At 47.6% G+C, this 20,092-nt stretch overlaps 1 protein-coding gene across 3 annotated transcripts in view; it reads left to right on the plus strand.

The window, feature by feature from the left end:
• The first annotated feature begins 5,748 nt into the window (after positions 1-5,748).
• cpvl (carboxypeptidase vitellogenic like) overlaps positions 5,749-20,092 on the plus strand; it is a 106,408-nt gene continuing 92,064 nt past the window's right edge. Inside the window, exons 1-2 of one of the 3 annotated variants that reach the window (XM_033047422.1) lie at positions 6,522-6,684; positions 10,612-10,739. The gene's annotated coding sequence lies outside the window, so the exon portion shown is untranslated. Of the gene's footprint in view, positions 5,910-6,500; positions 6,685-10,611; positions 10,740-20,092 lie in introns of those variants that run through there. The other 2 variants (XM_033047413.1, XM_033047405.1) reach the window with 2 other exon arrangements.

The following is a 20,092-nucleotide window of genomic DNA, read 5'->3' on the forward strand; positions in this document are numbered from 1 at the left end:
AGTTTAATGGCATATTCATACAGCAGGGCGAACACAACTGAACACAATAATACAAGTGAGGCCTCACTAACGTGTAACATAACATCCCAATTTCTATACTCATTTTCTGACCGATGAAGGCCAACGTGCCAAAGGCCTTCCTCACCACCCTATCTTCCTATGATGCCACTTTCAGGGAACTACTTATTTATACTCCCAGACCCTTTGCTCCACAACACTCCCCAGAGGCCAACATTCACTCTGAAGATCCTACCCTGCTTTGACTTCCAAAAATGTAACTCCTCACACTTCTCTGAATTAAACATCATTGCCCATCCCTCAGAGCATTCGCTCAGATGATCAACATCCCACTGTAATTCTTAATAACCATTTTTACTATTTACAAAACTGCTTATGTTAGTGTTATCTGCAAACTTACTAATCATGCCTTGTACATTCTCATCCAAATCATTGAAATAGATGACAAACAGCAACGGGAATCACCAAGGGACATCACAGACCTCCAGTCTGAAAAACAATATTTCAACACCTGCTTACGACCATGAAGCAAATTCTGTATCCAATTAGCTGGCTCTCATTGGATGCTGTGCAAAATAACCTTCCAGAGCAGCCCACCATGCAGAACATGAAATGCCCTGCTAAATCCCATATAAACTACATCTATGACCCTGCCCTCGTCAACCTTCTTGGTTACTTCAAATTTGTGAGACGTGATCCCTAACCCACGGATAAAACCATACTGAGTATCCCTAAATCCCTAAATAACTCCCGTCTATCCAAATACATGTATATCATATCCCTTATAATCCTCTCCAGTAACTTGCCTAATTTATTTTTTCCCTTAATATTAAGCACACTAATCTGCGGTAAGCACCTAAAAACTGAACAAAATATCATATACTTAGTGTCACAAACAACTATTGACTGAGAAGTGTGTAGGAAGGAACTGTGGACGCTGGTTTAAACCGAAGACAGACACAAAATGCTGGAGTAACTCAGCGGGACAGGCAAGCAGAAGGGGGAGATGAATGATATAAGGAATTGGAGACACATCACATTGTTGAATGTTGATCACAAAATCCTGTCTAAGGCCATCGCCAACCGGGTCAAGTCTGCTCTGGGACGGGTGATCCACCCAGATCAAACCTGTGCTGTACCTGGCAGGAAAATCTTAGACAGCCTGGTGCTGCTGATAGATACCATTACCTACGTGCAGGACGGACGGGTGGATGCCTGCCTAGTCAGCTTGGACCAGGAGAAGGCCTTCGACAGGATATCGCACACATACATGAGGGACGTGCTCTCCAAAATGGGCTTTAGGTAGGGAATCAGAAATTGGATCCAACTGCTCTACATCAATATCTGTAGTGCAGTCCAAATCAATGGGTGGGAATCAGACAGCTTCCCCGTCAGGTCTGGAGTCAGGCAGGGTTGCCCTCTCTCCCCTGTCTTGTTCGTCTGTTGTATTGAACCTTTTGCCGAGTCCATCAGGAAGGATGTGAGCATAAGAGGAGTGACATTGCCAGGCAGTGGGGGCACTCAGGTCAAAACCTCCCTGTACATGGACGATGTCGCTGTCTTCTGCTCGAAACCAGAATTTTGAGTCGGCCACAGGAGCCAGAGTGAAACGCAGGAAGAACGAGGCCATGCTCTTTGGCAACTGGCCCGACTGATCTTCCGTCCCCTTCACCGTCAAGCCTGACTTCGTGAAGATGCTGGGGATCTGGTTCAGGGGGGCTGAGGCGTGTGACAAGAACTGGCTGGAGCAGAGAGCCATGGTGGGGAAGAAACTGGAGCTGTGGAAGCAACGCTCACTCTCTATAACAGGGAAAGATTTGGTTATTAGGTGTGAGGTGCTCTCGGGGCTGCTGTACTTGGCACAAGTGTGACCTGTCCCTCCCTCCTATGCCACAGGGATCACCCGGGCCCTCTTCCAGTTCATCTGGGGGTCGAGGATGGACCGGGTGCGACGGGCCACAATGCACGTCGGCAGACAATGGGGGTAAAAGCGTGCCCAACGTCGCCCTCACCCTGATGGCCGCCTTCGTGTGAGGCTGCATCAGGCGGAGCGTAGAACCAAGGCACGTGGGCACGGTGTCATTACCTGCTGAGGTTCTACCTGTCCCCGGTGTTGTGAAGGATGGGCCTGGCGCAGATGCCAGGCAATGTGCCAATCAGCTGGACAATGCCGCACCATCTGTCGTTCGTGGAAAGGTTCTTCTGGACCAACTCCGTGACCCGAAGTCCATCGGGCAGTGGTCAGCACGGAACGTCCTGCAGGCACTGCAGGGAAATGACTCCATGGATTCTGTGGTGTGGTTTCCAGAGCAGACTGCCCAGCTTGTCTGGCAAAATGCCTCATCGCCAGAACTCACCAACAAGCACCAAGACCTGGCTTGGCTGGCGGTGAGCGGAGCCCTCCGAGTCAGATCGTTCCTGCACCGTCGGAACCTCACTACCAGCGCACGCTGCCCTCGGGACAGCTGCTCTGCAGAGGAGACGGTTGCCCACCTCTTTGCAGAATGTGGATTCGCAAAGAGAGTCTGGAGAGGTCTGCACAGGTCCCTGTCACGGTTTATTCCAAACAGCTCCGTCACAGAGGACTCTGTGATTTACGGACTGTTCCCTGGGACGCATTCAGGGACTGACATTGCTGGAAGGTCATCAACTCGGTGAAAGACGCCCGAGCGTTGTTGACCACCCAGCAGAGCGAGATGTCCGTCGGGGAATGCTGCCGACTGGCCCGCCGCAGACTGCAGGAGTACGTGCTGAGGGACGCACTGAAGCTTGGTGCGGACAATGCCAAGGCTCGGAGGACCACAGTCTAGGGTTCCTTCTGCTGCTGGACATGGGGGGGCAGGGTATGGTGGAGATGCCCCTCAAAATAATCAATCAATCAACCTTTATTGTCATCTTGCAAAGCAACAGTTGTACAGTGCAAAATGAGAAGACGTTTCCCAGGGAATACTGGAGCATCGCACATGAAACTTAAACCATTTCACACATAATAACAGTAAAAACAATCCAGTCCCTGATGAAACAGTATAAATAGTTAAAAGCAGGTAAAACAGCAACATTAAAATACAGTAAAAACAATCATTAAAATGTCCAGGGCAGCTGATTTGAGTGGCCAGTGCCAGAGTTATTAAAAGGTCAGTGCAAAGCCGCAGAATCAGGTGACTGTGAGTACAGAGTGACTGTTTAGCAGCCTCACAGCCTGTGGCAGGAAGCTGTTTAGCAGTCTGGTAGTCTGGGCTTTGATGCTACGGTATCTCTTGCCTGATGGCAGGAGATCCAGGTGTATGTGGAGGGGGTGCAGTGTGTCCTTAGCTATTCTCAGAGCTTTTTTCAAACAGCGACTCTGAAACAGTTCTTGTACCGAGGGTAGGGAGACGCCAATGATCCTCTCTGCTCCCCTCACTACCCTCTGCAGAGCCTTCCTGTCTGAGCAGTTGCAGTTGGAGTACCACGTGTTCATGCAGTACGTGAGTACAGACTCCACCGTGCCCCTGTAAAAAGTCCTGAGGATGTTGGTGGGGAGTGGGACCTGGTTGAGTTTCCTCAGGAAGTGCAGTCGCTGATGGGCCCGTTTGACAATCCCAGTGTTGTTCCTGGACCAGGTGAGACTGTCTGTAATTTGCACTCCGAGGAACTTTATGCTCTCCACTCTTTCCACTGTGGTGCCACTGATGTTGAGGGGTGTGTGTTTTGGCTGCGCCCTCCTGAAGTCGACAATCATCTCCTTTGTTTTGTCGACATTTAATGCTAAATTGTTGTTGCCGCAGCAGTCCACTAGTTGTTTTACTTCCTCCCTGTACATTGATTCGTCATCTCCGCTGATGAGTCCCACCACTGTTGTGTCATCCGCGAATTTTACGATCTTATTGTCCCTGAATCTGGCAGCACAGTCATGTGTGAGCAATGTGAACAACAGTGGGCTGAACACACAGTCTTGAGGGGAACCAGTGCTCAGCGTGATCGAGCCAGAGGTGTTCTTGCCAACACGGACTGACTGCGGTCTCTCTGTCAGAAAGTCCAAGATCCAGTGACACAGGGTGGTGTTGAGGCCCAGCCGAGTTAGTTTCTCCACAAGTCTCTGTGGGATGATGGTATTAAAAGCTGAGCTGAAGTCAATGTACAGGATTCTGGCGTAGGTGTTTTTGTTTTCCAGATGAGTGAGTACTGTGTGCAGCGTGGTAGAGATGGCATCTTCTGTAGAACCGGAGGGGGTCTAACGAGGGTCTAACGGGGTAAAAATTGTGATTGTGTATGTATAGCCTCCGAGAATGTCAGATGGAGTTTTGTAAGGATCATGTATTGTATGTATTTATTTCTCGAATAAAGTCTATTTTGAAATTTTAAAAAAAAATCTCTGGAGACAAGGAGTGGGTGTCGTTTCGGGTTGAGACCCTTCTTCTGAGAATCCTCGGTGTGTCCGAGGCTCCAGCTGTTAACGGGCAGCTCAAGCGGTGCAGCACAAAGCACCTGTTTATCGGCTGTGTGTCCGGTTCTTTGGTCGAACACCCATTTCATGCCCAAAACTATCACCGTCAGTGCCGGTCTCATGCAGTTTGTCAATGTTATAGTTAAAGGTTGTCCAACTGTGAGGATCAGCTTTGCCGTTCTTTATTCCGACTCATGGAGTAGGTATGTTGCAAAACTTACCTTCAGCGGCGCTGCAGTTCTGCCGCTGACCGTGTGCGCGACTTTGGCGCCTTTGAGAGGGGGGCGGGTTTAAAACGCGATTTTCTCTAGGCTGTTGAAATCGATGTTGTTCAGCCTATTTAGTTGCTGAAGAAAAATCGCTGGGAAATTCGTTCGCTGCAGGTATTTTTAAACTAAATTGGGTTATTTAATTGTTATAGTAGATTAAAAATCATCCTCTAAAGCCGCGAACCCCGACAACGGGACGGATCTCATGTAGGGGACAAGGCAAGGTAGGTTTTTTATTTTTACATTAAAAAGGGCTTTTTAAGATCCCTTTATACAAAACTTTATGTTGCGAGTAGCTGTCTTGGGGGCCCATTCAAACCCGCAGTGTCTTTCATGCCGACATGGGGTACAAATAAACCAGCGAGTTCCACAGAATCCCACTGGCAAGCCGTTAATTTACAGCAATTGAACACTAAATCCCTTCCATTTGGCCTATAAATTAATGTCAATGAGTTTTAAAAATCATGTTTTATTGTGAATTATTGTGTGAATGTTCTTTGGACACTTAGGCTATTTAAAAATGTTAATCTTTCCTTAAGAAATGGATAGGTTTAGATCTAGTAATTGAATTTTGGAATTAGCTACAATTGGGTAACTAACTAATTATATGCTTTAATTTCAGGTCATCCAAGTAAGATTGTTTAATGTTTGTTTCAGAATGCTTCAATCTATAATAACTGAAAATTTATTTCAGTTCTCTTAATTTTTAATAAAATTATGGCCATTTCACTGTCCTTGATCACTGCTTTTGTGTTAAGTCAATGGAAAATCAATACGGAACAAGATGCTAATTTCCGAGTATGAAAATGGTCATAACCTTTTTAATACTGAAGATATGAGAGTGAATTAGGTGTCAAATTAAACTTCTTTTTATGCTTTATCTGATGGGATAAATTGCAGACATGATTTTTAAAATCTCAAAATGTTGTAACATTGCTACATGGAGTAGGGGAGAGGTCGGCTCCCTGAATGCAGCGCTGCGTTTCCCCAGTGTGTCTGCTATTCCAATTTGGGACTGGGATAAATTGTATTTTCAGTGAGTGAACGAGGAGCAAGGTTAAGGTGACCCCGGCTGGCGGATGAACTAAGGAGCGGACCCCACACGCCGGCCTTCACTTCCCCATCGTCTCTCTCCCCTTGGAGACAAGCCACTGCCTCGGGGGAAAGTCTCCTGACTGCTCGCCTCGTTGAAGCAGGTGAGTTTGGTGCCGGGCCGAGGGAGGGTCGGGGTCGCGGGGTTTAACGAGGCAGCGAGCCGGGGTTATACCCCCAGTCGCTCCCTCCGTCCTGTTCCCGGCGTTAGTCCCCAAACACTGCCCTTGTCGGCGGACCCACCGCCCAGAGACTTCCCTCACTTTGCATTGACGTTGCCCCACGATGTTCCTGTCCAGTCTTTGGCTGACATTTTACCTCATTGAGTCCTGGCCAACGGATACAGTCCCCCCTGAGGCAGCGCCCTGGCGAATAGGGCAAGTACAGTGGGAGCAGATGCATTCCAGTCAGTGGAGTGGAGGAATGCGGGAAAGAACCGACTTCAACGCTATCTGTAACGCTTTAACATTACACGCACATGTCTCTAGCAGTCAAAAATAATCAGTTAGCATCTTACTACACAATTTTTATTACCACACATGCAATAAATCTATTTATACGTCTATGTTAAGGTACTGTACTTATTTTCCTGTCTGCTACAGTCCTGGTAACTGTCGCAGTCTCGTCAAATTGGCAACTGCTCGGAACCAAAGATCTTATAGCGGAGATCTATGCTCGGAACAGTGAGAAGCTCAATCATGTGATTGTTGCACATGACTAAACACGTGATACTTGGGCGAGCAATGTGCATATTTAGCAATACGCAAAGTGCTGGAGTAACTCATGCAGCATTTGTGGAGGGACAGATCGGCGACGTTTCACATTGACATCCTTCTTCAGACTGATGCAGGAGCTGGGGGAAAAACGCTGAAAGCGCAGGTATGGAGGGTCGTTTGCAGATGAGTGGAGAAGTGATAAAAGGGTTGAAGATATGGAGCGAATAGGAATTCAATGTAAAGCCAAGGGGATGGGGCAATGATGGGGTGGGATAGTGGGAGCATTGCGTGTATTCTGGGTTGGGGGCAAAGGAAAGAGAGAGGGTAATCGCTTAAAATTGGAGAATTCGCTTAAAAAGAAAAGAGAGGTAATCACTTAAAATTGGAAAATTCAATGTTCATGCTATTGGGTTGTAAATTTGTAAGTTTCCAGAATCTGTTCCTTGTTTCACTACTTGTATTTCTCAGTGTCATAAATAGAACCAATGTGTGTTTTAAAGAGATGTGGATTGTAGGATAATATATTTAAACAAATCAAACAGGCGGTAAGAGGCTTTTACTTCCCGATTCTTTCTGTATTTTGGCAACCAGAGCTGTACCCAATTCTGGTCTAACCATTGTGTTCAAGAAGGAACTGCAGATGCTGGAAGATCGAAGGTACACAAAAATGCTGGAGAAACTCAGCGGGTGCAGCAGCATCTATGGAGCGAAGGAAATAGGTGACGTTTCAGACTGAAACCCTTCTTCAGACTGGTGGGGGGGAGAAGGAAGGGAGGAGGAGGAGCCCGAGGGCGGGGAGATTGGAGGAGACAGCTCGAGGGTTAAGGAAGGGGATGAGACAGCAAGGGCTAGCAAAATTGGGAGAATTCAATGTTCATGCCATCCGGACGCAAGCTACCCAGGCGGAATATGAGGTGCTGTTCCTCCAATTTCCGGTGTAGCTCACTCTGGCAATGGAGGAGACCCAGGACAGAGAGGTCTGATTGGGAATGGGAGGGGGAGTTGAAGTGCTGAGCCACCGGGAGTTCAGGTAGGTTATTGCGGACTGAGCGGAGGTGTTCGGCGAAATGATCGCCCAACCTCCGCACCCAACTCCAACTCCAACGCACCCCCTCCTCGTGGAACCCCCCTCGTAACATCCCAGCTCTGGAACTCATTATCCAGAACTGCCGCCGCGACGTCAACCGCCTCAACTTCTCAACTCCCGTCTCACTCCAATCTCTCCCCCCCTGAACGCACTGCCATTGAATCACTCTGCAAAAACCCAGATTGGGTTATCAAACCAGCCGACAAGGGAGGTGCCGTGGTAGTCTGGTGCGTCGATCTCTACAAAGCTGAGGCCACGCGCCAACTCTCGGACACCTCCTCCTACTTACCCCTTGACCATGACCCCACTGACGAGCACCAGGCCACCATATCCAGCACCATCACCGACTTCATCAATTCCCACGCCCTGCCCGACCAAGCTTCCAACGTCATCGTTCCCCAGCCCCGCACGACCCGTTTTTACCTTCTCCCCAAAATCCACAAACCCGGCTCTCCCGGCAGACCCATTGTCTCTGCGTGTTCGTGCCCCACCGAACTCATCTCCACATACCTTGACTCCATACTATTCCCCTTGGTCAAATCCCTTCCCACCTATGTTCTAGACACCTCAGACACTCTCCGCCGCCTCCGCGCATTCCACTCTCTAGGCCCTCACCCCCTCATCTTCACCATGGACGTCCAGTCACTCTACACCTCCATCCCCCACCAGGATGGCCTCAAAGCCCTCCGGTTCTTCCTGGTGAAGTGGATGACTGACTTCATCCACTTCACCACCAACTTCCATCCGGCACTCCAATACACCTGGACCATTTCCGACACTTCCCTACCATTCCTTGACCTCACCATCTCCATCGCAGGGGACAGACTTCTGACCGACATACACTACAAACCCACTGACTCACATGGCTATCTGGATATGACATGGGCATCACACGCCTCAGCACTCGTGAGTAAGGCAAGGCAGCATCTTTACCACCTCAGGCAATTGAGGAAATTCAGAGTGTCTCCGAGGATCCTCCAGTGCTTCTACGCAGCGGCGGTGGAAAGCATCTTGTCCGGGAACATTACCATCTGGTTTGGGAATTGCTCTGCCAAGGACAAGAAGGCTCTGCAGAGAGTAGTGCGTTCGGCCGAACGCACTATGGGAACTTCACTTGCCCCCCCTGCAGGAACTATACATCAGGAGGTGCAACTCCAGAGCCAACAATATTATGAGAGACCCCTTCCACCCCTGCAACGGACTGTTCCAGCTGCTACGGTCAGGCAAACGCCTCCGTTGCCATGCGGTGAGAACGGAGAGGTTGAGAAGGAGTTTCTTCCCAGAGGCCATTCGGACTGTAAACGCCTATCTCACCAGGGACTAACTCTACTGAACGTTTTTCCTTCCATTATTTATTATGTAAAATAATATGTGTGTTATGATTGTGTTTATAGTTTGTTTGGTTGTTTGGTTGTTTGTCTTTTGCACAAATGTCCGCGAGCATTGCCACTTTCATTTCACTGCACATCTCGTATGTGTATGTGACAAATAAACTTGACTTGACTTGACTACACGTCTTCCCACCCTGCCCCCTGTAAAGACTCCATCCCCTACTCCCAATTCCTCCGCTTACGCCGCATCTGTTCCCAGGATGAGACGTTCCACACCAGGGCATCGGAAATGTCCTCGCTCTTCAGGGAACGGGGATTCCCCTCCTCCACCATAGATGAGGCTCGCACCAGGGTCTCTTCCATACCCCGCAACACTGCTCTCTCTCCCCATCCCCGCACTCGCAACAAGGGCAGAGTCACCCTAGTCCTCACCTTTCACCCCACCAGCCGGCAAATACAACAAATAATCCTCTGCCATTTCCGCCACCTCCAACGTGACCCCACCACTCGCCACATCTTCACATCTCCCCCCCCCATGTTTGCCTTCCGCAAAGACCGCTCCCTCCGCAACTCCCTTGTCAATTCTTCCCTTCTCTCCCGTACCACCCCTCCCCGGGCACTTTCCGTTGCAACCACAAGAAATGCAACACCTGTCCCTTCACCTCCCCTCTCGACTCCATTCAAGGACCCAAGCAGTCGTTCCAGGTGCGACAAAGGTTCACCTGTATCTCCTCCAACCTCATCTACTGCATCCGCTGCTCTAGATGTCAGCTGATTTACATCGGTGAGACTAAGCGGAGGTTGGGTGATCGTTTCGCCGAACACCTCCGCTCAGTCCGCAATAACCTACCTGAACTGCCGGTGGCTCAGCACTTCAACTCCCCCTCCCATTCCCAATCCGACCTCTCTGTCCTGGGTCTCCTCCATTGCCAGAGTGAGCAACACCGGAAATTGGAGGAACAGCACCTCATATTCCGCCTGGGTAGCTTGCGTCTGGATGGCATGAACATTGAATTCTCCCAATTTTGCTAACCCTTGCTGTCTCCTACCTTTCCTTAACCCTCGAGCTGTCTTCTCCCATCCCCCCGCCCTCGGGCTCCTCCTCTTCCCTTTTTCCTTCCTTCTCCCCCCCCCACCCCCCATCAGTCTGAAGAAGGGTTTCGGCCCGAAACGTCACCTATTTGCTTCGCTCCATAGATGCTGCTGCACCCGCTGAGTTTCTCCAGCATTTTTGTGTACCTCTGGTCTAACCATTGTTTTATACAACTTTAATAATGCTGCCTGACTTGCTAAGTTGCTTCAACACTTTGGTTCTTTATTTTAAGATTTAGAGCAGTGTGGGCCAAATGTGGGCAGGTGAGACTAGCGTGGAAGGGGCATTGTGGTCTGCATGAGCAAGTTGGGATCAAGGGCTTGTTTCCGTGCTGTATGACTTATGACTCTAATAGGATCGGTAAATATCTTGAATTGAAATTACGTTGCACAAAATGCAGTTTACCTTGAATATGAATGTTTATCTTTTCATGACATTTTCAAGAATTTGCCAACTACGTTCGACCTTGGTTTGTTTGTTGGTAAGAGACTTTGGATTAGAGAATTGCTTTGCTGTTCTGTTTTTTTCCATTAATATCATTTACATTGACTTTTTACACAGTTCCCTTTTCCTTTGCAGAGTGACATTGGGGTTGTCTGCATGTGTTTACCACATATAAAAGAGGCACTTCAGCTGCTTAGCATCTTTTGCTCGGATGAACTGTGATACATTGTGAGAACTACCCCCAAGTCTCATTCTGAGCCAAGGCGGATCTTCAATTGCTTATCTTGTTCTCAACTGGAATCTATGTGTGCAATCAGAACTCTACTTTTGGTACAGTTTCCTGTGAGGAGAATTTGTCTCGTGGAGTTAAAAATAAAAATGCACAGAACCAAGGTTGCAACACATTGTGCAATGCATTTCACAATGAATGTTGATGGATTCAATTATTTTACACAGTACTTTTGTACATTTGAGGTCCAAATTTTAATTACAATAGTCTGCTGTTCTGTGTCAGCCTGTCCAGGAATTGGGTGATGTGAAGCACTTGTTTTGTCAGTGGTACAGATTTTGGTCTCCCCTGGGGTATGGGACCCCCTGTCGTGAAGGTGGCGGTGTTGTTGAAGATAGATCAGTCTAAATCTCAATCATTGTTGGTGAGGTTGCCCTTGGAGTGTTGTGTTCAGTTTTGACCACCCAGCTGCAGGAAAGGCTTTTAAGCTGGAAAGAGTGCAGAGAAAATATACAGTACAAGGATGTTTAACAAGACTCAAGGGATTGAGTAAGAGGGAATGATTGGGCAGGGAGGGTCCCGATCCGAAATGTCATCCATCCTTTTTCTTCAGAGATGCTGCCTGACCTGCTGAGTACTCCAGCGCTTTGTGTTTATCTAGGGTTCTATTTGTTGGAGGAGACTGTGGGGTGATCTTCCAGATGTTTATAAAATCACGAGGGGAATAGATATTGTGAATGCACACAGTCGTTTAATCATGGTTGGGGAATCAAGAATTAGATTGCATGTATTTAAAGTAAGAGGAGAAAGATTTAATATGAAGCAGAGGGGCAACTTTTTCCCTGGGACTAGTTTAGATGGGCACCTTGATCAGCATGGATGATGGGCCAAAGGGCCTGTTTTTATTTTCTCCTCCATCAGTTTCTGATTTGTTTCAAAAAGCTAGGGTGTGTTTTGCAATGTGCTGCTCCCAGTCACCATGAAGTTGGCATCCAAGGTTAGCTGTTCCTCTGTCTTCTGTAAAAAAACAGCATCTAACTCCCTTGCTCTTAATCCAATCATTTTAGTTTTGCTTTGATATCCAATTCACATTGTATCTATCATGCCAGCTCGTCTTTCTTCTTGCAACGTTTTCTTTATTGCCCTGAAGAGGATACTGTATAGGTCAAGAGGACACTGCTGTTACCTGCTCTCTTCACACAGGTTTTAAATGCCCTGCAGAGGGCAGCATGCCATTTCCATCTGCAGATAACAGGAATTTGTAGTGCAGAATAAAACAGGCACAGGCAAGCCAAACAACAGTCAATTCAGATGTAATGTTTTGTATTGAGACAAATAAGTTGGAGCATGGTCCTAGTAAAAATAGAACTTTGTTAGAAGTTGCTGCTGCCCAGATTGTCAGATTTGTCGTGGTTTCTAGCAAATGGACCTTTCTTATTTTAATACAGAAATGTGACATCTTCGACTCTCCTCTACTTTGTGCCTCATAGCTACAGTGTCCCAGTTTGATTCAGATTACCATGCTATCTGTACGGAGTTTGTAAGTGCACCCCTGCGTTTCTCAATTTCCTTTCCCATAGATGTGCATGGTTGTTAGGATACTTGGTTGTTATAAATTACCTCTGTGGCTGTTGGAAAAATCAGGGTGTTAACTGCATGTATGAGAGAAAAGGCTTGCAGCGAAGTAAGTGGAGGAATTACATTGATTGGACTTTTCTGTGAGCAGCCAAAGACTCGATGGGCCAAATGGGCTTGCATGTTGTTAGGAAGTATGAAACAAAAATACTTTTACTGTACTTCAGTTTCCATTCAAGCCTACAACGTAGAAATTGATTTAGCATGATTCCACATTGTTATATTCCGGACAGCAGAATGAATAACAACTTACACGCAGGCTGGCTGGATCACAAGAGAGATTTATTACCCAACATTCCCAACTTGTATACAACACCAACTCATTAGCATATACATGAATATGCATGAATACATTACACTGCTCTCCCTTTTTAAAGTATTAAATCTAAGTACACAGTTACAGTTTTCTTGTTGTGATACTTGATTTAAACCAGTGTTCATTAAATCTTAAATGATAATGCAATATTTATTTTACATATTTACACCTTGGCATTCTACCTAGACAGTGAGTTACTTAATTTAAAAACCTAATCTGACTACTGGTTTACGGATCCTGCCTGATCATCTAACAGTAACAGGTATAACGGGTTTAGGTGTTGACTCAACTGTAGGCTTGTTTGGCTCTGTTTTAGTACTGACTTTGACCAGAGGAATCTGTTTCTTTGTACTGACTGAACTTTGTGTTTCAATCACAGTTGGCTCTTCCAACTCACTTTCAGATAAAGACTCAGGAATTAGGACTTCATGCTCAGTTTTTGGTTCATCTTTGGTTGGAATCATTTGATCAACATGAACACTTTTGATCCTATCTCCAACTTCAACTAAGTATCGTTTTGTTCCACACACTTCCACTATTTTCCCAACATCCAATTTGTCTCGACTGGACTTGTTGGGAGGACTGAGAACACAAACCTGCTCATCTGGCTTGAAGTACCTCTCTTTTTGTGGGAATCAAAATGGCGTTTCTGACTTAATTGTTTTTGTTCAACTCTCAAAGCTAAATTGGGTTGACTAGACTTGGGCGTATTCTTAGCCTTCTCTTCATCAACAGTTCTGCAGGTGAGTAACCTGTTGTTGTGTGTGGTGTGGTTCTGTACTTCAGCAAGAAACTAGCCAAACGATGTTTCATGCTGAACGTTGAACTACCCTGCAAAACCTGTTTCTTGAGAGCATCTTTGACAACTCTAACAGACCTTTCTACCGCCCCGTTAGAGGCTGGATGGTATGGGGGAACAAGTGTGTGTTTCACACCATTCCGCTGCATGAACTCTTTGAACTGTTCTGAACGAAATTGAGGCCCGTTATCAGAAACAAGTTCTTCCGGTAAACTTCGATGTCACTGTCAATACCAGGCCAATACACAAAACTTCTGGCAATTGATTTCATGCTTACTATGCCAGGATGTTCGGCATGAAGTTTGTTCATAATTTTGTTTCTCCAAGACTCTGGTACAACCACTCTGTAACCCCACTTAATGCATCCCTGCTCACATGATAATTCATGGCGTCGATTATGGAAAGGCTTCAGCTCTGAGTTCAGAACTGAGTTCAATCCACTATCGATTTCAGTCCAACCATTCAATGTCTGTTCATAAACCCACTTCAGCACATTGTCTTCCTTTGTTTCTGCTGCAATTTCTGTTGCAGTCACTGGAAAGTCTTCATCTACAACTTGCAGTGTGCAGATTGAGTTCTCACTTCCCATGTCAGAGTTCTCATGGGGCAACCGGGACAACGCATCTGCAACTGCGTTGCACTTGGAGCTTCTATACTCCACCTTGTAGTCATACTGGGACAGCAAAATTGCCCAGCGCTGCATCCTTGATATCGCCATGGGAGGTATAGCTGACTTGGGGGCAAGTATCATTAGTAGTGGCTTGTGATCAGTTACCAGGGTGAATGGTCTGCCGAGAAGAAACTGATGGAATTTCTTGATTCCGAACACGATGCTGAGTGCTTCCTTTTCTATCTGCGCATAGTTGCGTTCACTCGATGACAGGGTGCGGGATGCAAAAGCAATAGGCTTTTCCTGTCCGTCATTCATTACTTGGGAGATCACTGCACCTACACCATAACTTGAAGCATCACAAGCAAGTTTCATCTCGCGTGTCGTATCATAGTGAACAAGAGGTTTGTCACTTGTCAAGTTTTCCTTGCAGATGTCACATGCACGTTGCTGTTCCTTTCCCCATGTCCATTTCACATCTTTTTGTAGCAGATGATGAAGTGGCTTTAGCACAGTTGCTAAATCTGGAAGGAATCGTGCATAGAACTGCACCATCCCAAGGAATGATTGTAGCTCTGACACATTGTTGGGTTTTGGAGCATTCGCTATTGCTTCAACTTTCGCCTTCACAGGGCGAAGTCCATTGGCATCTACTTTGAGTCCAAGGTAGACCACCTCTGACTGTGCAAATGCACATTTACTTTGTCGCAGTTTGACATTGTGGCAGTTCAGTCGTGTGAGAACTTGCTCGAGGATTTCCAGATGTTCTACCATGCCTTCTGTGAATATCAGTAGGTCATCCTGGTTACACACACAGTGCGGAATGCCTTGTAATATTTGGTCCATGGCAGACTGAAACATTTTCGGGGAGGATTTTACACCATAGGGCAGCTTTGTATATGAATACAAGCCCTTATGTGTGTTGATAGTCAAGTACTGCTGACTTTCCTTATCGACATTGAGTTGGGCGTAAGCGTGAGACAAATCCAGTTTAGTGAAGACTCTTGCTCCGCTAAGTTCTGCGTACAGATCTTGCGAGGTTGGTAACGGATATTGTTTGTCATCAACGGCTTGGTTGATTGTGACTTTGTAATCACCACATAGTCGAACAGTTTTGTCAGCTTTGGGTACGGCCACAATTGGCGTTGCCCAGTTACTCTGGTCTGTCTTCACGAGTACTCCATTACGCTTTCATCTGTCGAGTTCTACCTTCACTTGTTACTTTAGTGCATATGGTACAGGTCATGGTCGACAATACACAGGTCTCACATCTTCCTTAAGTCGAATGTGTGCAGAGTACCCTGTTATTCCCGTGTAACTGTCAGCAAAAATGTTTGCATGTTTGCTTATGACGTTTTCAAGACGTGATTTGGATAAATCGATGCTGAAAATGTTCTTCCAGACTAATTCTATTCTACTCGGCCAATCCTTTCCAAGGAGGGTTGGTTTATTTCTGTAGCTGGCCACTATGATGGGCAGTGTTACTGACTGACTATTATGCTGAACTTTACAGTTCATTTGTCCACAAATCTCCAAAACTTCGCCCGAGTAGGTTCTCAGCTTGACCTTACTCTCAAACAATGGTGTCTGTGGGAACTTTGTTTTGTACAGGTCTTTGCTCATGGTCGAACAATCTGTTGCCGTGTCAATACACATATCGATTAACTGTTCATTAATCAATAGTTTAGTTCGAAAGTCCTTGCCTTGGCTGGTTGTAGGCTTATCGATGTTGGTTGCATAAATGGTGTACAACCCAAGTTCATTTACATCTGGGTTCACCTCCACGTTGTGAACTCCTCTCTGGTGTTGTCGCTTGATTCCCGCAGATTGTTGGTTTCCTGTTTTAAGCTTGGCCCGACATGCTGAGGCAATATGGCCTTTTTTCTGGCAGTTATAGCACTTGGCCATTTTGAACTGAAAATTGGGATGAGTGATTACCGTTGCAACGATAACAACTGGCTGAACTCGCCTCCCCGCCATACTTCGGTTTTGGTTTAGCGCCTCTTGGTTTGGCCATAGGCACTGCCTTGTGAATGTAAATGGCCTTATGTGTTTCAGCCACTATCTCTCCTTCCCCATTAATCTCCAATATATTATTCGCCGTGAAAAACATGTTTGCTCTCTCCATATAAGAGTTAAATGGCTCTCTGCTCTTGTCAAAAGTGCCAAGGTTTCCAATGTAGCCTGTGGACGCTGCCATTGTGTCATTCTCTTATTTTTTTTTAAATAAAAGGTTCGTTCAAAAAATCCGAATTCCTGCCTGTTCTGGTGTAACAATTCACCTAAAACTTAGCTGTACAAAGACTATTCAGCTTGAGGAATTCGACAAAAAAAACTCAGTCTAAAATGTTATACACTCCCAAGGACGACATCTTGCCACGTAGACACAACATAGAGATAGCCTGACAAACTCTTGCCGATTTATCCAGCTGCTGTTTTAAACTACAGTCCCCTGCATGGAAGGATCTGTAGGCCTCTCATGTCCAGCTCGCAAACAACTGCGACACAACTCTGTATTTACTGTTTGAACTGTTAAACAATATTGCGTGTTGCAAAACAGTCCTGCACTGTATTTAAAGGATGAGTTCACAAACTCTATCCCATCCTCGTCACTAATTTTGTTATATTCCGGACAGTAGAATGAATAACAACTTACACGCAGGCTGGCTGGATCACAAGAGAGATTTATTAACCAACATTCCCTACTTGTATACAACACCAACTCATTAGCATATACATGAAAATGCATGAATACATTACACGCATGAGGTCACCAGTGTCTTTTGAAGAAGTGGCGGGCCGAGCCACTTGGTCTTGAACCCTCATTCGTCGAGCTCGAGCACTCGCGTGGACCTGGCGTGATCTGGGCCGATCAATCAACTCCGACCTGGGTGAACAAAGGTGGGGTGCAGCGGACGACGGAGTTAATCTTCACTTCATAGTCAACATGTTAACATGCCTTGCCCTTCTGTATTAATAGTTGAGCTGTGTTGTTTAAATATTAAACTGAGTGTTTATGCAACACGTGCACCTCTTCAGTGTGACACCGACGATCCAAAAGGCCCCTTTTGAATTTCATCATGCCTGGAGGAGATAACCCAGATCAGCAGAATGCAGTTTCACTCAAACTGCCCACCATTTGGACATCACAGCCCCAAGTGTGATTTGAACAAGCCGAAGCCCAATTCCACATCGCTTGGATAAATGCCGACATCACCAAGTACTACCACGTGGTCAGTGCGCTGGACCAGGAAACCGCCAAGCGCCTCATCGATTACCTTCGCCAACCACCAGCTGACAACAAGTACAAAGGGATCAAGACGCTCTTCAAGGTCTCAGCCGCCGCGACAGGGCGGCAAAACTCCTGCACATGGATGGCCTAGTCGACCGCAAACCGTCCGTGCTCATGTACGAAATGCTCGCCCTGAAGGATTGACACAAGACCTGCCTCCTTTTCGAACAGGTCTTCCTCGAGCAGTTGCCTGAGGACATCCGCCTGCTCCTCACGGGTGACGATTTCACTGACTCCCGATGACTGGCAGCCTGTGCGGATGTGCTGTGGCAGGCACATCAGCATGGTGGAGCCACCATCAGTTGGGTGGCGGCTGTGCCTCGGTAGATCATACGGGCGCGGCAGTGACATCAGCCACGAACAGCGGCAGCAAGGACAAGCAGTGCTACTACCACCATGCACGCATCCGGGAAACCTTTCGGCCGGCTGTCGGTAGTGGCAACTGCAGCCGACCAAAAACATTGCCCCCTCTACACCTGGGATCGTCATTCTGGGTGACATTTCTCGTTGACATGGGAGCGGAGGCTAGTGTTTTGCCCCCCTCGGGCACCAACACTCGTTCCGGAAAGAAGGGGTCTCCCCTGACCGCCAACAGCAGCAACACCAGAAACTACGGGGTACGCACGATCCCACTCAACTTCAACTCCTATCGCTTCAAGTGGACCTTTACCATCGCCGACGTCTCACAACCACTGCTGGGCGCCGACTTCCTCCAGGCGCACTCCCTGCTAATTGACTTGAAAAGACAACGTCACGTTAATTCTGAGACATTCGAGTCGATCGCCTTGCACCACGCCGAATTGACTGCCCCACCTAGGCTCGGTGACCTTCTCCGACAATGAGTATGCCAGGATCTTGGCTGATTTCCCTGACCGCATAACTCCCCAGTTCACAACGGCAGCCCCAAGCATGGGGTGAAGCACCATATCCCCCACCACTGAACCGCTCTCCCTGCACGCGTACGCCGGCTGCCCCCCAACAAGCTCCAACTAGCCAAAGACGAGTTCCGCAAGATGGTGGAAATGGGCATAGTGCGCCGCTCAAACAACCCATGGGCATCCCCGCTTCACATGGTCCTCAAAGTGTCTGGGGGCTGGAGACCCTGTGGGGTCTACTGCCATCTCAACAAGGTCACAACAGCTGGCCGGTATCCTGTCTGTCACATTCAGGACTTCACAGCAAACATGGACGGTGACAAGGTATTTTCCAAGATCGACCTGGTACGTGGCTACCATCAGATTCCGGTCCATCCAGACGACATCCCCAAGAAGGCCCTCATCACCCCGTTCAGGTTCTTTGAGTTCCTGCGCATGCCTTTTGGCCTTAAGAACGGTGCCCAAGCTTTCCAAAAGCTCATGGACACGGTGGGCCACGGGTTGGACTACGTGTTCATCTACCTCGACGACATCCTCATCGCCAGCCACTCTCGACAGGAACACCGCGCACACCTTCGGCAGCTCTGCCAGAGACTCAACGGGCGTGGCCTGGCCATCAACCTTGCCAAGTGTCAGTTTGGCCTCACTTCCACCAACTTCCTCTGCCATCACAACAACCAGCACGGAACGGACCCGCTCCCGACCAAGGTCGAGGCCATTCGCAAGTTTGCCAAACCCTCTACTGTGAAGGGACTCCAAGAGTTTGTCGGCATGGTCAACTTCTACACCGCTTCATGCCAGCAGCCGCCAGGGTCATGCAACCGCTGTTCAAGGACCTGACCAACAAGCCAAAAGCTCATTTGGGATGACACAACCACGACCGTGTTCGACAACGCCAAGGAGGCGCTGGCAACAGCAACGATGCTGGTACTTCCATGGGCCAACGCACCAACAGCTCCCACGGTCGACGCATCTGGCACAGCCGTGGGCAGAGTGCTGGAACAACTGATCAATGGTAGTTGGTAGCCCTCGCCTTTTTCAGTCGTCACCTGAGAATCCTTCGGTGTAGAAAACACACCGGGGTCTGGAATCAGGGCAGCGAAACGTGCCTACGCAGGGAAAATCCAGGGACACCTCTGTGACACAGGAGACACCAGGAGGATGTGGAAGGGAATCCAAACACTGACGGGGTACAAGGCAAGGCAGCAGGTAACTGACACCGACACTTCTCTTCCAGATAAACTGAACTACTTCTTGGCACGTTTTGATGCAGCGAACACCACACCCAAGGGGAGAGCCAGCCCCTGCTTACAAACCGACCAGCCAGTCCTGACCAAAGACTCAATGGACACATGGAGAATCCTGTCTAAGGTCAACCCGTGGAAAGCAGTTGGACCCGACAACATCCCAGGACGTGTGCTCAAGGAATGTGCTGATGAGTTAGCAGATGTGCTAACTGACATCTTCAACATCTCCCTTAGTCAAGCCATTGTCCCCACATGCCTCAAAACTTCCACAATAATCCCAATAGCAAATAAACCAGTTGTTGCCTGCCTAAATGACTAAATGCCCTGTGGCCCTGACCCCCATAATAATGAAGTGCTTTGAACGCCTGGTGAAACCTCACATTACTGCCAGCCTCCCCTCATGGTTAGACCCCCTCCAGTTTGCCTATTGCCCCAACCGTTCTGCAGAAGATGCCATCTCTACCACGCTGCATACAGTACTCACTCATCTGGAAAACAAAAACACCTACGCCAGAATCCTGTACATTGACCAGCTCAGCTTTTAATAGCATCATCCCACAGAGACTTGTGGAGAAACTAACCCTGCTGGGCCTCAACACCACCCTGTGTCACT

Source organism: Amblyraja radiata, chromosome 2, assembly GCF_010909765.2.
Source record: "Amblyraja radiata isolate CabotCenter1 chromosome 2, sAmbRad1.1.pri, whole genome shotgun sequence".
NCBI classification, from domain to species: Eukaryota; Metazoa; Chordata; class Chondrichthyes; order Rajiformes; family Rajidae; genus Amblyraja; species Amblyraja radiata.